General features: G+C 42.7%; 1 protein-coding gene across 1 annotated transcript in view; it reads right to left on the reverse strand.

Moving 5' to 3' along the window:
* The window catches only part of cntnap5a (contactin associated protein family member 5a), a 137,106-nt gene that overhangs the window by 82,337 nt on the left and 36,041 nt on the right, over positions 1–18,728 (reverse strand). The window lies entirely within an intron of this gene.

Below are 18,728 nucleotides of genomic sequence, written 5' to 3' on the forward strand. Positions count from 1 at the left end.
AACAAAGTGCTGACTAGGATAGACCAAGGGCAATATCTTCTTCCTATCCTTCAACATATTATTTGATGTAAAGTGATAAGAATCGTTGGTGTTCTGTGTGAGACTGAGATAAAATGACCACTGAGGCAGCCGGGGGCAAAATAAGGGTTCTGATATTGTGTTTTCCCCTGCAGAGCTAAAAACAAAAACCTCTCAGTGCCGATGTGATATGTCATCCTTCTTTTCCTCCCTCACGTTCAGCTCCAGACAACGCCAGGGGACACAAACAAGAACCGAGCGAGTGAAATATGGAGATCGAAACAGAGACAAACAACTCCTCCTCTCAAATGACTGATCGTCAGCTTCGTCATAACCGATTCGAGACAGGTGACATATCAGATCAATAAGTACAACAAAGCACCAAAAAAGACAGATCATCGACAGGAGCTCCGGGCGGATAGTTGTGCACAATCAGACGAGCCGATCATTCGGCTTTCCACGACTACAGAGAAGCGACGACCTGCGGTACAAATGACCGTCCGACACTTACGGCGCCACAGCAGAGGCGTCATTAAATACGCCGCGATGCTGCTTCGCGGTCGATAATCAAAACAGCAGTGAGAGGGTTCAGGCTGTTGTTGTGATTTATGCAACCGCTTCCTCATTTTGAGTCGTGCACCGAGGGGGGCCTCGTGGCTGAATGTTAAAGCAGGTACGTGATTGGCTTATTTACACATGCGCTCACATCAGCACAGGAGGGATTAACAAATGGAACTGGGGCTCACACATCTGGCAAAAGCAGATGTGTTACCTCAGCTTGGCACTGGAAGCTTCTGGAAGAAACAGAACAGCCACAAGAATGTGTGTCAGTAAGACGCACACACTCGCACAACTTTGCTTTTGTAAACGCTTCCAGCTACAAACATGAAACGTGTTCTGATGTTGGTTGTTTTATTGTTTTACTTGGAGTCAGGTGTGTTCATCACACACAGCCTTCACCGTGTGAGGCTCTGTGCTGCAGAACAGTTACACTGCATTCAACATCATCAGCTTCTAAAAGAATATGGATATCAAATATTTAGCATCACTTAATAATGTATTCAATTCACTATTGACTACCCACTTACAACCATACAAGTATCGCATACAGATTTAATAGTTATAAGGCATCCTTCAGAATTACCAAAGTAAGAAATTAAATTAAATTTTATGAACAGTCGCCTCATATTATAAGGTAAAGACCTAAATCTCTGACAATCAGACAATCCCCCGCACTTGGCAACAGTGGGAAGGAAAAATTCCCAGTTAACAGGAAGAAACCAGAACCAGCTCATGTAGGGGAAGCATCTGCTGCAAAATACATAGTACTGTATCTTCTAATCACTTCTAACTACTGCTTATTAATGATAAATGAGAAGGTTCCTGTGTATGAATAGTTTGGCTCTGCATGGGCCAGTATTGCAACTACAGTGATTTCTCCCTACATAACAGTTAATTATGAAATATTCTCATTAATTAGAGCCCACAGATATATCAGCAGATATCAGCCTGTCACAGATATATCAGCAGATAGCAGCCTGTCACAGATATATCAGCAGATAGCAGCCTGTCACAGATATATCAGCAGATATCAGCCTGTCACAGCTATATCAACAGATATCAGCCTGTCACAGATATATCAGCAGATATCAGCCTGTCACAGATATATCAACAGATATCAGCCTGTCACAGATATATCAACAGATATCAGCCTGTCACAGCTATATCAACAGATATCAGCCTGTCACAGATATATCAGCAGATAGCAGCCTGTCACAGATATATCAGCAGATATCAGCCTGTCACAGATATATCAACAGATATCAGCCTGTCACAGATATATCAGCAGATATCAGCCTGTCACAGATATATCAGCAGATATCAGCCTGTCACAGATATATCAGCAGATATCAGCCTGTCACAGATATATCAGCAGATATCAGCCTGTCACAGATATATCAGCAGATATCAGCCTGTCACAGATATATCAGCAGATGGCAGCCTGTCACAGATATATCAGCAGATATCAGCCTGTCACAGATATATCAGCAGATATCAGCCTGTCACAGATATATCAGCAGATATCAGCCTGTCACAGATATATCAGCAGATAGCAGCCTGTCACAGATATATCAGCAGATATCAGCCTGTCACAGATATATCAGCAGATATCAGCCTGTCACAGATATATCAGCAGATATCAGCCTGTCACAGATATATCAGCAGATGGCAGCCTGTCACAGATATATCAGCAGATATCAGCCTGTCACAGATATATCAGCAGATATCAGCCTGTCACAGATATATCAGCAGATAGCAGCCTGTCACAGATATATCAGCAGATATCAGCCTGTCACCGATATATCAGCAGATAGCAGCCTGTCACAGATATATCAACAGATATCAGCCTGTCACAGATATATCAGCAGATAGCAGCCTGTCACAGATATATCAGCAGATATCAGCCTGTCACCGATATATCAGCAGATATCAGCCTGTCACAGATATATCAGCAGATAGCAGCCTGTCACAGATATATCAGTTTGATGAAGCCAGTAATATCCTACACATGAAAACACTCTCAGTGCTGTGTAGAGCACGTTTGTAGCATCACAGCTGAACAGACAGTGCTAAGGAATCACAGCGGTGTCTTCACACTGAGCTCAGAACTACTAATAATTGCTCTGGTAATCAATGACCCATCGTCTCTTCTTCTCAGTACATCACTGCTAGCATGCTCGTCGGTTCTGTTTTCTTTTATAATCCTTGTTTATTAAAAGGTGGGGCAATACCTGCAAACGCACCTTTAAACACTTTCCTTATGAGTTTGGGATCAGTCCGTTAGTTTGGGCCTCAGAGGTTTCATGGCAGCAGGTAACTAACCCAACCCAACTACAGCCATCAGGTGTCCTCTCACTGGGTCCCGTCCCATCACTACTTTAGGTCCTTGGGGGGTTTTACATCCAATCAAAGAACTATTCCACCCAGTAAAAACGTTTCCTGTTGTCAGCCTCGTTGCTGTCTGCTTTCCATAATCAAGCTTTGCAAGGGTTTCTTTGTATTTTTGTTCTAAATTCATTTGTTGTATTTTCCTGGTTTCTTTAGGTCATACGGACTGTGGAGCAACATAAGCCATTAGCTGTCATCCAGTTGAAATGTTCCTAAGCTCTACTTTAGAAACACACAACACACCTAATGGCATTTTTCTTTTCTTATAATTTAGGCCAGTTCACAGTGAGCCTAAGATATGTTCTAAGACCTGCAGTGTTACAGAAAAGCATGATTCCCTGAGAGCGAGCACACGGAGAACAAACCAGGCATTTACACTGGAAGAAGCAGCTTTATTTGTCCTAAACAAATGTCTCTGTGCTGCATGATGCAATGCAGCTGTGAAACTCCCATATGGAGAATACAATTAAGACAATACACTCTGATTTAGACTGCATCCTACTCATTCGAACCGTTCATTAGCTTCGACAACAAGGCGCAGATGCACGTCAGCATGTCTCATTAGTATTCAAGAGAAACACCACAGTAAGAGCACCTCTGAGACCGTGCTGAGCTATGACGTTTGTGGTTTTCCACTCTTTAGAAAAGTCCACCACGGAACATCCTGTGTGTTCCAGCTGGGAGATGAAGTCTCTGAATAAAGGCCTGAGGGTGCACAAAATTTTCCATAGGCTCAAAGCATCAAGGTCCACAAAACAGCCGTAACCCCACAGTGACTTCATTATTTCTATTTATGTTTCTGTCACTGTGGAACAGTCTCCCCCCCATTAATTAAGACTCTTTACTCTTCCTCTCCGGTGATGAGCTCCCCTGTGTCAGTTTTCCTTTTTGTTGCATACAGAACGGCACATACGATTGCTTTAATCAATTCACTGGAGGGAAAATCTTGCTGCTGGCGCTGAAGATGCTCGAGTATGCTCCAAAAGGTCACTACCAAGTTAAACAGCCTAGGGGAATGCATATTGAAAAGGAAGCTACGAGTACATAACCTTGCCATGAGCGAAAACACTATCGTGATCCCTGACTGCCAGGCAGAAGTCCCCTGACCTGGATCCGCAAACATCTTCCATATTTCCTGAGTATCATAGCTCATAGCACAGAGTCTTCAAAATCGTGGCTCTAATTATAACATTTAATGGAATTCTCACTTTTATGACAAAACGAATGTAAGAGAGGTCGTCTGAAAGGCAACACTGCTTAAACTCGACTTGCCTAGAATGTGACCATCGGGCCAAATGCTCTTGGTGCAACCTGAAGACCAGAGGTGACCGTGGCTTTGCTTTAGCTGCACCCAACCTCTGGAACAATCTTCCAGCTGCTATTCGTGCGTCTGGATCTGTCCAATCTTTTAAATCACGATTGAAAACATATTTATTCAACCTAACATTTCTGGCTTGTAATCTTAATTGGATACTTAATTGCAGCATCCGGTCCCGTACCAGCAGACTGAGAGACAGCTTTCTCCATCAGGCCATCAGACTGCTGAACACTTCAGAGACACCTCAGCTTCACTTACCAGAACTTCAACATTATGCACTCCATACTGTATATAAATGCCACTTGTTTTGCACATTTCCAACTGCCAACCTCTGTATATTTTATTGTATTGTTTATTCTATTTTTAAAATATGTACACACACACACACACACACACACACACACACACACACACACACACGCAGCTATACATATTTAGTATACACATTCAGTAATATGCATACACTGTCATTCTGTGTGTAGGTAGGCAGGAAGAGAGGACCCAAAATGCAGGACTCAAGGAGGCGGAAGAAACTCAAAATGCACAGCTTTATTGCTGGGATGAAGCAGAACAGAAAAACACTAACTAAACTGGGAGTACCGAATAACTAGACAGGTTGGCAGGCTGGCAAACAGAACACACAGAGGGAGTGAGGGCAGAAGACGTTAACGATGCGACAGAGAACAAAGGAAACAGGGCTTATATACAAACAAAACAAAACAAAACACCAGGAGCACAAGTCCAGATATACAAAACAAAACTAGACTGGGACAAACCATGAGTCCACAAAAAAGTTCGGGGGGGGTCGACCCGAAGGTAGACAGCACGGGGCCAAAACAGTTCAGTTCCGGAGGCCGACCGTGGCCCCCGCAGCACCAGACGAAGCAGAGGTTGGGCCAGGCGAAGCTGAAGCCCATGCAGGTGAGGCTGACCAGGTTGCTGCAGGCGACGCTGAAGCTGATGCAGAGGCTGGACCAGGCGAGGCCAACGCAGAAGCAGAAGCTGCTGCAGGCGGCGTGGATGAAGCTGCTGCTGCAGGCGGCGTGGATGTTGCAGGTGGTGGAGCAGCTGGTGGCTGGACAGGCTCCTTGGGCCCCCCAGCTGACGTGGCATGAGACTGGACGGGCTCCTCGGGCCCCCCAGCGACAACAGTCACAGAACCAGTGGGCACCGGGGCCCCTGGCACACACAGGGCTGAATCAGCAGGCACGGGGGCCCCTGGCAGGGACAGAACAGAACCAGCAGGTGCACAGACCTCTGGCAGGATTAACTCTCCCAGGCTCTCAGCGGAGAATGATGGCTGAGAGGTCTCAGAGTTTTCAGGTAACATGAGATTTGCCAGCTTCTTGGTTTCCAGGGGTCCAGAGTCAGCTGAGGGTTGGAGCTCAGCCTCTGGGGAGGCGCTGGAGAGAGTAGCAGTCTTTATGAGTGTGTCTTCCTGTTTAACATGAGTGAGAAAAGGGGGCGGCTCAACAAGAGACGGAGCTGCTAAAGACTGAGGTGGTGGTTGAAATGAGAATGAAACTGGTGGTGGAGAAGATGGTTGAGCTACAGGTAATGAGGACACTGGAGGCTGAACTGATGATAAAGTTAATGATTCTTCTACAAACTGAGCTACTGCCTGGGCCATGGACTGTAACAGAGTTTGTAGTAAGTCTGGCTGTGGTAGTGACTGAGCTATGGGTAGTGAGGCTGAATGTGGTGGAGGTGGCGACTGGGCTTCAGGCTGGGCGGCTAACTGGGCTGATGTGGCTGAGTAGCTAACTGGGTTGCTGACTGAGCTGAGGGCTGGGGAACACAGTTCATTTTTAACAGAACCCTCAGGACCCTTCGTTTCAGTTAGTAGCTCACAATCATCTGATACAAAAACAGTCTTTGGATCTTTGGAGTTATTGAGCACAGAGACACCCATCTTCCTGGTTTCATTGATAGGCTCAAAAGGAGCAGGAGTGACACAGTTTGTATGGCTCAATGAGTCGGTATAATTGTCCTTATAACAAGCAGTCCTTTCATCTCCAGTGCCGCTTACACAACAAGCCGGCCCGGAATTAACAGTTTTTATTTCAGCAGGAGCCAAAAGAGTAGCCCCGCCACTCACCCTAGCCGGCTGTACAGAAAGAAATCCAGGCTCCCGCTGGAGCTGTGAATGCTGGAGGGGCGTCTGCCGCTTCCCTGTTGAAGAGGGAGCAGGGCAGGCTGAAGGTGATGTGAAAAAACCCGGCTGCTGCGGTGGCGTGGACAAACTCTGCTGCGGTTGCTCCTGCTGCGGTGTGGAAATGTTGGATACACTGGGGGGAACAATGATAATCCCCAGCATCTTATAAAACGCCTGTGCTGGTGTGAGCTGCTCGCAGGTTCATAGTATTCCTCCCGGTGTCGCCTCGGGCGCTTTCCTCGGGTCCGGGTTGCAGGCGTCGACAGTGGGGAGGAAACGGAAGAGTGAGTAGAGGGGTTAGTGGCAAACGAAGGCGACCGGCTACACGGTGGACCCCCAAGAACCAGCCGGGTCCCATCAAAAGCCGAGCGGCGCCTCCTCACTGAGTCCGCTGGATCCATTTTGTGGTCGCGTCGTTCTGTCATGGCTGCGTGTAGGTAGGCAGGAAGAGAGGACCCAAAATGCAGGACTCAAGGAGGCGGAAGAAACTCAAAATACACAGCTTTATTGCTGGGATGAAGCAGAACAGAAAAACACTAACTAAACTGGGAGTACCGAATAACTAGACAGGCTGGCAGGCTGGCAGGCTGGCAGGCTGGCAGGCTGGCAGGCAGGCTGGCAGGCTGGCAAACAGAACACACAGAGGGCGTGAGGGCAGAAGACGTTAACGACGCGACAGAGAACAAAGGAAACAGGGCTTATATACACACGGCAGTAATCAGGGGATGAGAGACAGGAGGGGAACACACCTGGGAGAAATCACAGCTGACGAGACAGGGGAAACGTATACTGAGCACACTCACATAAGACACAGACCTTCACAATAAAACAGGAAACAAGAAACCACTAAATAAAGATGCAGACCGAATATAGCACATGGAACTCGAACAATAATCATCATCATCATCAACAAAACACCAGAGAAACAAAACGTTCATTCAAAAATAGACCAGAACTCAGAATGCTGGGTCAGTACTGACCCTGAACCGTGACATACACTCTTATACTGTACATATATTTATTCATATTACTCTCAGATTTAGCCATTCTTATATTTTGCTTGTTCTTATGTATTTTTGCACACCGCTGTTGCTTGTGAAGCTCGCACACAAGAATTTCACTCGTATGTGCTGTACCCGTGTACCTGCACATGTGATGTGAGTAAGTAAGTAAGTAAAATTTTATTTATATAGCACATTTCTAGATAGAAATCACAAAGTGCTTTACAAGATATAACAGATTATAAAAAGAGAAAAAAAACAAACAAGATACAAACAAAGTTAGCAAAAAGCAATTTTAAAAAGATGTGTTTTTAGCTGTTTTTTAAAAGTAATCAATGAATCAGCGGATTGTAAGTCCTGAGGAAGGGAATTCCACAGTCTGGCGGCCACAGTAGCAAAAGCTCTATCACCCCTAGTTTTCAGTCTCGTATACTGAGTGACAAGTAGGCCCTGACTACTCGACCTCAGAGACCTACTAGGGGCATAGGGCTGTAAAAGTTCAATAATATATGGTGGTGCTTGTTGTTGAAGAGCCTTAAAAGTTAAAACCAAAATCTTAAAATGGACTCTAAATTCGACAGGAAGCCAATGTAACTGCATAAGCAACGGTGTTATATGTGAAAATTTAGAAGCTTTCGTCAAAAGTCTTGCTGCAGCATTCTGAACGATCTGCAGACGCTCCAAAGAACCTTTGTTTAAACAAGTAAACAGGGAATTGCAATAGTCCAGTCGTGATGAGATAAAAGCATGAATAACAATCTCCAGTTCGGTATAGGATATTATAGAGCTCAATTTAGAAATATTTCTTAAATGATAAAAGCAAGACCGAACAAGAGATTTAACATGACTATCTAACGTAAGAGCAGGATCAAGGATAATCCCTAAGTTCCTGACAGATGGTTTTACAAACGTTGAAAGAGGACCAAGAGCATTTATTATACTGGGTATATGTCTATCTGGGGCACATAAGAGGACTTTGGTTTTATTTTCATTTAGTTGGAGGAAGTTTTCAGCCATCCAGCCTTTAATGGTTTCCAAGCACACATTTAAAAGCCGCAGCTTAGAAGCCTCTTCCGGTTTAAAAGATATATAGAGTTGGATATCGTCCGCATAACAATGGTAACAAATATCCTCAAAACGGCTCAAAATGTGCTGGAGAGGGAGTAAATAAACTAGAAACAATAAAGGCCCCAGCACAGAGCCTTGTGGCACACCAAAAGACAAGGACGCAGAAGATGATCTATACTTAGAAACTGCCACAGAAGAATATCGTTCAGAGAGATAAGAGGAGAACCATTTCAATGCAGTCCCAGAGACACCAACCCAGTATTTCAGCCTGTTAAGTAAAATATAGTGGTCAACAGTATCAAAGGCCGACGTAAGATCCAACATTAAGAGAACAGAACATTTACCTGCATCGCTTTGTAACAAAATGTCATTAGAAACTCTAAGAAGGGCTGTTTCAGTGGAATGAACTTTACGAAAGCCAGATTGAAATTTGTCGAAAATACTATATTTATCTAAAACTGCTGTAAGCTGCTTAGCCACGATCTTCTCTAGAATCTTAGCAATTAACGGAATTTTTGAGATCGGTCTATAATTGCTAGTGAGAGATGGGTCCAGCATAGGCTTTTTTAACAAGGGATGTATAACAGCAGTTTTAAAATAGGCAGGGACTATGCCCGAGGCCAAGGAGGTATTAATTATAGTAAGAATACAGGGACCAGTAGAGTAAAAGACATTTTTGAATAATGATGCAGGTAAGAAATCAAGAGAGCAAGAGGATAATTTTGTTGCACTAACTATTTTTCCCAGCTCTGGTAGTGAAACAGGTGAAAAACCTTCTAAAACAACAGGCCGAGCTGGAGTGGGAACTGACAGCGCAGACGCTGAAAAAGACAAGTTTTTCCTTATGTTGCTAATTTTTTCTAAAAAGAAAGCAAGAAAAGTTTCACAATCTTCAACAGAAGAAATAATGGCAGCAGGTGGAGCAGGAGTAATAATATTAGTAATAGTATCAAATAAAACTTTAGGATTACCTCTGCTCTTTGCAACCAACTGAGAAAAGTAAGCAGCCCTCGCAACTCTAATAGCATTGTTAAAGGAGGCTAAAAGATCCTTTAAATAAAGGAGATGAACATTTAAGTGGGTTTTCCTCCATAACCGCTCAGCTTTACGACAATTACGTTTTATAAGACGAATGTTGTCATTTAACCAGGGTACAGACTTGGAGACAGGCACAGGTCTCATTTTAATCGGACAGATTTCATCTAAGATCGAAAGACAATGATAATTGAATAGATCTATAGAAAAATCAACATCGTTTTGTGGGGATAATGTTAAATTAAAAGCATCAGAGAACTTCTGTGCAGAGGAGGAGTTTAAGGTGCGGGAAATAACTGTCCGATGAACAGGAGACATAGGCTCATAAAAAGACATATTAAAAAAGACACAATAATGGTCAGAAATAAAAATGTCCTTAGAACAAATATAATCAATATTCAGACCCAAAGAAAAAACAAGGTCCAGTGTATGGCCTTTGTTATGTGTGGGGCCAGATACATGTTGGATAAAATGAAAAGAGTCCATGATGCTGGTAAAACCCTTAGCAAAGAGGTCGGACTGATCATCAACATGTATATTAAAATCTCCCACAAGAAGCAATTTAGACAACCTCATAGTAGAGGACAAAAAATCACTAAACTCAGCTAAAAACGAGCTGTTTGGGCCAGGAGGGCGATAAACCAACGCACAGTAAAAAGGATCCTTCTTTCCGATTTTGATAAGCTGCAGTTCAAAAGACAGAAAGTGTCCAACTTTCACTGAACGGCAGTTAAACCGGCTCCGAAATGCCACCGCGAGGCCTCCTCCACGACCAGATCCTCGAGGCTGGCAAATGACAGAGAAGCCATTTGGGCACATTTCAATAGTAGACGAATAATCCGAACCCCGTTGCCAGGTCTCAGTCAAGAACAGGAAGTCCAGATTTTTAGAAACAATAAAATCGTTAAGGACAAACGATTTATTCGTCAAAGATCGGGCATTAAAGAGCGCCATAGACAGCGGGGTGACAATAAAAGTGATTTGATAATTTATATCATTGTATCGCTGGAATAACCTTCCAGTTGATATTTACGTCTATGAATTGATTTAATTCTTAAATTATCTTCTGATACTTTTTTATTTCACTTGCATTCCTGGTTAATTAGTGCCTTCCACCTTTCAGTGTACTTTGCTATCGCCCCTATATCTAATTTGATTTTAATTTATTGTATTATTGAGAAGCACTTTGGTGTACCTTTGGTTTTTAAATGTGCTATATAAATAAAGTTGTATTGTAAAATGCAGCCTGGCCCACAGCCAGGGTTCTCCTGGTTATTCCAGTATATAATGGAGTCGCTTCATTCCTCTAACCTGACGAGTTTCCCTTGATTTGTCTACTGTGGCTTTTAGGAACGTCTTACCAAAAAGCTGTGCTTGGCATGACCTCAGCAAATACTGCAAGCCTGTTAGAGCTTCCAATACATACATAAAAATAATCATTTTTGTAAGAAACATTTTAAGCATTTGTTTACACTCAGTTTATCCACCTGGAACAACTTTGCTAAATCCATTTGAATATTCATCAGTGCAGCTTCATTGTTCACTTGTCAAAACATTCTTTCATTTCCTTTTCAAGATCCATCCGAGGTCCAGCGAGCACGTGGAGGATAAGGACATGGGTCAGGACTAAGCCTCTGCCTAACCCGGGCAACCTAAGTGGAAAATTACCACATCCTAAGCTGTTGTTCCTGAGAGTAATTCGAGTACTCAGGTGGTTCATGTTTACCTGCCTGTTCTATTAACAGATTTGTTCATATGTAATAAACAAAAGTCCTGTGAATCAGCCTCTGAGACCTGCTGCCTTCTTAGGAAAAAGCAAATTATTAGCAGAAATAGTCTTCAGCATTCATGCAAACACATTTTAATCCCTATTAGATTCCCATCTACCTGAACTGCTAACTTGCAAGAAAATGAATGCGTAAATTCCCCCCTTAAGGAGGAGAATTTGTTTCACACATTTATTCAGAGCTGCATTAAAAAGAGATTTTTAAATAAGGCTTTGCAAGGATAATGAAGGATAATGTGGACTCCCTGCTGGAATATATTCCTTTTCCCACCTTTGAATATTTGCAAAAACCATGCAGCTAATTTACTGAGGAGCAGAATGCAAATATCACAGGGATTTAGGTTAAAGCAGGACTTTAAACGGGGGTGTATCACTTTTACATTATATGTGCCAACAAGAACAAAGCTCATTTTTAACATAAGCAAAAAAAAGAGTAGGCACGTGTGAGCGCGCTGCTGTGTTTGTGCTACAGCACGTGACTAAAAAGGCCAAAAAGCTCCAGCAGACAGAAGTCATTTTCACAGATTTTCTCCCCTGGCTTGTGCTAATTGGGTTATTATCAGCTCTTAGAAGAAGCAGGCTTTTCTCAGAACACTCCTCAGACAGGAGACTGACAGGACCAGATGGTGGTGTCATCACTCTTACTGAGGTTCACAGAAGAAAACAAGAAAGCGGATCATTAAAGACAAACAAACTTAAACAAAGGGGGAACCAAACTTTTGACTTTTGGCTGTTTGTGTAGCGCTCCTTCATGACTGCACAGGGTTAATAACTGTGCTGATTCATTTGTCTCTAACATTTCCTTCTAGAGGACCATTTCATTGCAGGACACCTTTTAGCATCGCAGGATAACAATGACGGGCGGACTGTAGCGTGCCTGTCAGTTTCTACTAGAGATGGCACGATACCACTTTTTTATGTCCGATACCGATATCATAAATTTGGATATCTGCCGATACCGATATGAATTCGATATAGTGTTTTTTTTAATCAATAAAATAGTTTTTTTAATATCTTGCTGCATTTTGTATTTCGACAGAAAAGCCGATCAGCTGATCACTGATCAGTTTCATGATTGAAGTAGCAGCAGGAGGGAGAGAGAGAGGCAGTCGCTCCATATATCGGTTGTTAAGCTTAACGTGGGAATGCTTTACAAACATTCAGAGACGAACTTACACACTTGCTTTACTTCTCTCGGGGATAACTTCATCGGAGATGAAATGCTGGATTGGTAGGAGGCTACAAATACACACAGCCGCGCTATCACGTGACCACACTGCTCCCACATGCTACGGTTATGAGCCGAGTTACGCCGTGTCGCAAGTTTTGTGAGGTGCTTTTTTGATATTTAATGGATCGGATTACATTTTTTATTTCTCACCGATATCCGATCCTGTAATTTAGGTCAGTATCGGACCGATACGTAATATCGGATCGGTCCATCTCTAGTTTCTACGCTGTCACGCCTCGGGTTTGATAGTCTGCACACAGGTTGGTCACTGTAAGGTCAGACTCTGAGGCCACAGCAACAGCTGTGTTATCATAGTAGAGACTAGGGCTGCCACGATTAGTCGACTAGTCACGATTACGTCGACTATCAAAATCGTCGACGACTGATTTAATAGTCGACGCGTCGTTTGAAGCTTTGTAAGATCACAAAAGCCGCAGGAATAAGTAGTAGGATTTAAGAGTGTAATAACGGACTGAAACAGAAGATGGCAGCACTGCATGTACAAGGATGCCAGCTGCCGTTAAACCCCGAAGAAGAAGAAGAAGAAGCTGTGTCCCAGAATTCATAGCGCAGCCCTGCTCAGTTTACAACAATGGCGGCAGCTAGTTAGTTTTAATGTTACTCTTATTATTCTTTCTGGGTCACAAAATAAACGTTTAACATATTTTCAGGCGAGAATGTAGCTGTGTAAACCTCAAATATCTGCTCAGTTTATCAAGACACCACATATTTTCAAAAGCGCTCCGACGTTTTCAGAGACGTCTGTTACCCACTAGCTCGTTAGCTAGCCGGGGGCTAGGCTCACTAGAGCCGTGAGAACACCGGACTCCCGGCAAATCGTTTTCAAACCCACCGCTGTCTTTCGCTACTCAGGTTAAACATGATATATGAGTCACTTAGATAACTTAAAAATGTTATTGTTTGGCTTGTTTTTAGTATTTTATTTGTTCCTGAGTAAATCGGTTTGGCTGAGATTAAAGTTATAGTTTTTACACAGCTGAATAAACGTCAAGCAGACAGCTGATTATCAGAAGTGTGAGATGCTCGAGAATTTACTCCGGTGTCCTGTTATATTTTAGATAGCAGGGAGTTTATTAAACTTCACCGAAACAATCTGCAGATTTCATTAAACTTTAATAAACGATCATCTTGTCTTTATTTCTAGTTAGCACATACCTTAAACACTTAAAGCTGTAAGCTAATGATAGTTATATAAGAGCAGATGCTGCTGGTGCAATAAGCTGTACGTCCAATGGATGATGATCTGATTAGTCGACTAATCGCAAAAATAATCGGTGACTAGTCGACTATCAAAATAATCGTTTGTGGCAGCCCTAGTAGAGACTGACTGATTCTCAAACAAGAAGGCTCCAAATATCGGTCAGAAAATACTATATTAACACCTGTTTGGATCCAGACAGGAGGATGAGCCTAGCATCAAAATGTTGGTAAGACCCCATGTCTTATTTTGACCAGCTGATGTGACCTGTGAAAGTTTGTCTGTTTCGCAGAATTGAATTTTCAAAACAAAGAAAGAATAATAGATAAGAGAAGCTTAGCAGGCAGCTAGCAGCTCCAGCTGGACCAAAGCACAACGTGGTCACATCTTTGAACATAATAACTTTAAGCTTCAATACAAAAGTTACCACTGAAGGGAGAAATTAGCTGTGAGCCTTGTACCAGAGCGGGCTAGCGTGCTGCTATCAACATATATATAAAAGCAAAAAAAGCCAGCAGACTTGTGAGAAGAACGGCCGACCTTTAGCCCACAGTTTTTCTAATTCTTCTATGAAGTTAATTTGGCTGAGAGCTAGCAGTCATCCCAACAGCTGCTGCTCACTCATTAGTTCAGCTCGGTTCAGTTTCTGACAGTAAGCTGTTACCTCTGAGCTTCCAGACGGATGTGAGTTGGTATCTGCCAAAAGGTCTCGGTGAAAGCTGCAGTTAGTCAGCCTGGGTGAAAATTTCATCAGAGACTGCAGACAAATTGGCTGCTAATCACTGCTATTCATCCTTCATACGGACGCCGAAAAGGAGCTGGGAGTGTCTGCGCGAGTCTGCATTTAATACACAGCAAATATAAAGGCTATTCATGCCTGCTTCAAACGCCTGCCAAGTTTCAGAGGATGTCGTCTGTTTTGGCTGCTGTGGCAGACTACGGCGCTGCATGCCTGGGTTGAGTGCTATTTGGATCTCTGAAATTTTGAAAGGAATTCAGCACCTCCATTTCCTCTTTCATGAGTCAGTTATAAAGAGTGATAGCTGCAGGTCATGTCAGTAATGTTTATGCATATTGCCTTGTCTTCTCACTGCACAGCAGCTTCTCCCCATTTTTCCTGGCACAATGAGATGAGAAGTGACAGTGAGTGGAAAAAGCTGTGTGCTGTTCAAAAGCATATTGCACATCACTGTGAATGCACCATATGTGATATTATTTTTCAGGAACCGTGAACTTTTTTTTCCTTTTTCAGCACTAATTAAAAACTGGCTGTGTTGTTTTGTTCACATCAACAAATGAATCTTCCCATAAAGTTTGCAGCAGTTTTTTCCAAAGGGTACATTTAATCTACGGCGTTAAGTCTCAGTAACAGCGCAATAAGCTTCTTCTTTGGGGGACAATAAAACAGGCTAATTTCAGTCTAAGTACTATTTGTTCCATAATGAAGAGTTAAAAGCTGTTTGGGCTGTTTGTTGTGATCATTTTGACAGTTTCTTTAATGTGGATCTGTTCAGTTTGTCTTCTTGTTTCCATCATGTGTAACACTCAGGCTTGATGCTAAATTCTGATCTAAATCCTCATTTTCAGATAGTTTTCATAAAGAATGAACAGTATTCCTACTGTGGTCACCTCAGGTAGATTGCTAATATGTAATTATACAGTAGACAAACTGGGAGTCTAAACTAAGCCCATGAACTAGATAAGACAGGATTAGTTGCTAAACTATGAATCAACCAAAGGTGCTCTGCTACAGTCTGAGAGGAGAAAACGAGAGATTTGTGTCGAAATCTCTATTCAATCATAAATGTAACAACTTTTTTCTAGAAATAAAGACATCACAGCGACCCACTGTGAGTAGCTTATAATACTCACTGCTGACTTACAAGATGGAGATAATAATTGGTGCTCAGGGCTCGCAAAATTTCAAAATCCCTGGTAGCCCTTCGGGCAGGGACTCTTCAGTTTTTGGTAGCCCAAAATAAATTTAAGTAGCCCGAATAAAAAAGAGAGCAATTTTTTGATTGATGTTTTGTTTCCATTACAATATTATACTTTAATGTATAATATTGTAACGGAAACAAAACATTAATCAAAAAATTGTTGAAACACAAATTACAACGTATAAAAATTACAATCATCAACTCAAATACTTGGTTCTAATTGAACAGAAATTTCTATGAACTTGTAAGAACTGTGTAGGACATGAATCAGTCTGTGTCAGATCCTGGATTTGAAATTTCCACTGAAGTCACGGGTAAGAGGCAAGTGGGACCAAGATCGAGGCCGTTTGCTTTTTGAAGTTTGTAAAGACTGCTAAATTGTGCCAGTGGTAGTTCACTCTTTGCAACATAGTAGCTGTTCTATTTGCAATTGGTGTTTGTTCTGGGAAAGATATTGCAGACTGAGCAATAATGCATTTCTTGCATTTCTCATGGGTTCTAATGGGGACCTTTCTTAAAATGACTGGTCCCAGTAACTAAGGCGCTTGTCGACTCAGAAATCGAGGGAAAACCAACAACACACCCGGCAGAACATTGTTATTTACACGGGTGCACATAAGTGGTCCGCATGTGCGCATTCGCTGTCAAAATAAAAGACGCGCACCAGATAAGAAGTTGCAGCGCGTGTTTGCGTCCATATAAAAGGCACTGTTGTTGTCCGCTAGAGTGGGATTTTCACGGCACATTCTGCACCACATCTCTGTGCGTTCATCATTTGTTTGAAGCCAGCTCACCTCCTGCAACCACTTTTCCGAGAATACGCGCTTCTTTTGTGGTTCGGACTCCTTCTGACATTTCTTTGGAGGTGGAGGAAAACCGAAGTAATTGCTTAAAGGAGCTTCTTCGACATCTTTAAGAGTTCTAAACAAATGTCTGTCCTCCTCCAGAAAATCTTATGTACGCAAACACGCGTTGCAACTTCTTATCTTGTGCATGTTTTTTATTTTGACAGCGAATGCGCACCTGCGGACCACTTATGTGCAGCCCTGGTTATTTAGCTCGTCATGTTGCAGCCACAGAAATTCTTTTGTCCATGAAACCATAAAGCTGCTCTTTCTTTTTGCCTTATAGTCTGATTTGTCATAACTTTTCCGTTTTGTGGTAAGCTTTTCTTTGGCTGTCACTTCTTCACGCTGACCTGTCTTATTTGGCTCAGCAGAACTCAAATATATATCCTGCTGCTTTTACACAGGCACTCACATAACGCTCAGCGATTCTCTGCGCGATCAACCTCTCACATGTTTAAGCTGTGGGAGATTTCACTTGTCATGTTTGCATAGTAAGCTAACGATTGATAAGACGATGTCAGAGGAATTGGTGCAAATTATCATCACTCACCAATCAGTGCTGTCGCTCTCTATACACAGTTCGCGCGATTGCAAAGTGAAAGCAAAAAACAAGCGCAAATTCAAACACGATTTCAATATGTCACATATTGACAGTGGCTCACCGATGCCAATGACATAATTACCCAGCTAGTCAAAGGAGCTTGCAAAGAAAAGCGTCTGGACTTCTTTAAGTTACTTGAAAACGTTTCACCTCTCATCCGAGAAGCTTCTTCAGTTCATTTAGCTACATTTCCGAAAGAATGCAAAAGCATTGACATATATTTTTCCTTCCTACGACAGCCCGACGGGCAGGGCAGAGATAGATTTTGGTAGCCCGACTGGAAAAATCGCTAGCCCCGGGACGTCGGGCTAGCGATTTTGTGAGCCCTGGTGCTCTTTAGCTTGTACCCACAGTACTCTGGAGGGTAAACACCTGTAATGACCCAGATCTCAGAGGGTTGGTTGACGACATGGAATTTATTGGTTATTATTTGTTATTGTTATAGTGCATCTTTTTATTTGTCTCCCTATAATCAACCAAAAACAGTCATAGCAGATGGCTGGGCCTCATTCAGCATGGTTCTGCCAGGTTGCTTCCTGTTTAAAGGGAGTTTTTCCTTCCTACTGTTGCCAAGTGCTTGAAGGCTGTCTGATTACTGGGATTACTGGCATTTTCTCTATATTAGTTCACAGATGATACCACCGTGGTGGGGCTCATCTCTGGGGGCGATGAGACAGCATACAGAGCTGAGGATCAGAGGCTGTCAGATTGGTGTGCTGACAACAACCTGGACCTCAATATCACCAAAGATGAAAGAGCTGGTAGTCGACGTCAGAAGGAGGAAGTCCAAGCTGCAGCCCATCAGCATCGATGGGGAGTGTGTGGAAAGGCTGTCAAGGTTCTAGTTCCTGGGTGTGCACATAGACACAGAGCTCCAACAGAGCTCCAACACCTCGGAGGTTTTGGAGCTCCAACAGAGCTCCAACACCTCGGAGGTTTTGAAGAAGGCCCAACATTTCGTTGTACTACTCCTTTCTTTATTATCAGAAATATCACTATTTCAGATTTTCTTGAAATAATCAGATATAACTTTGAGGCTATGTCACTCACACTCTACATCACTGTGGTCTGGTCTTACTGAAAGGGCTTCACACTACAAGCACATTTATTCTACACACATGGAGCACCTGCTCTTATCACTGACTTTGAATTCGTGGCCAATTCAGAAGTTGGATTTTACACATAAAGGCCGTAAAAACACATAAAGCCTGGACAACCAGGAACCTTCTTTCTGTGAGAGCTAACCATCACTGTGCCACATAGCAACAACGTATCACTGAATACTATGTACTGTGCAAAGGGCTGCTGCAGGAAAGTTTGATGTTGAAAGTGTCCAGGACGGTCATTTAAGAGCATTGTAGATAATAAATATTTAAGTATTTGAAGAAAGATATATTATTTAAAACAGAACTAGACATATTGTTCACTGCCACACATCATTGCCCTTATTCAGCACAATATAGAGAAGATCACTTTGCAGCAGTGCCACGCCAGTAGGCAACAACACACTCTGCTAATTGGACTACCAAACAAGAAAACGCTCTGAGATACATTCCCCG

The sequence above is a fragment of the Perissodus microlepis genome, chromosome 16 (genome assembly GCF_051167445.1).
Source record: "Perissodus microlepis isolate ML-2025 ecotype Zambia chromosome 16, ASM5116744v1, whole genome shotgun sequence".
Lineage (NCBI taxonomy): Eukaryota > Metazoa > Chordata > Actinopteri > Cichliformes > Cichlidae > Perissodus > Perissodus microlepis.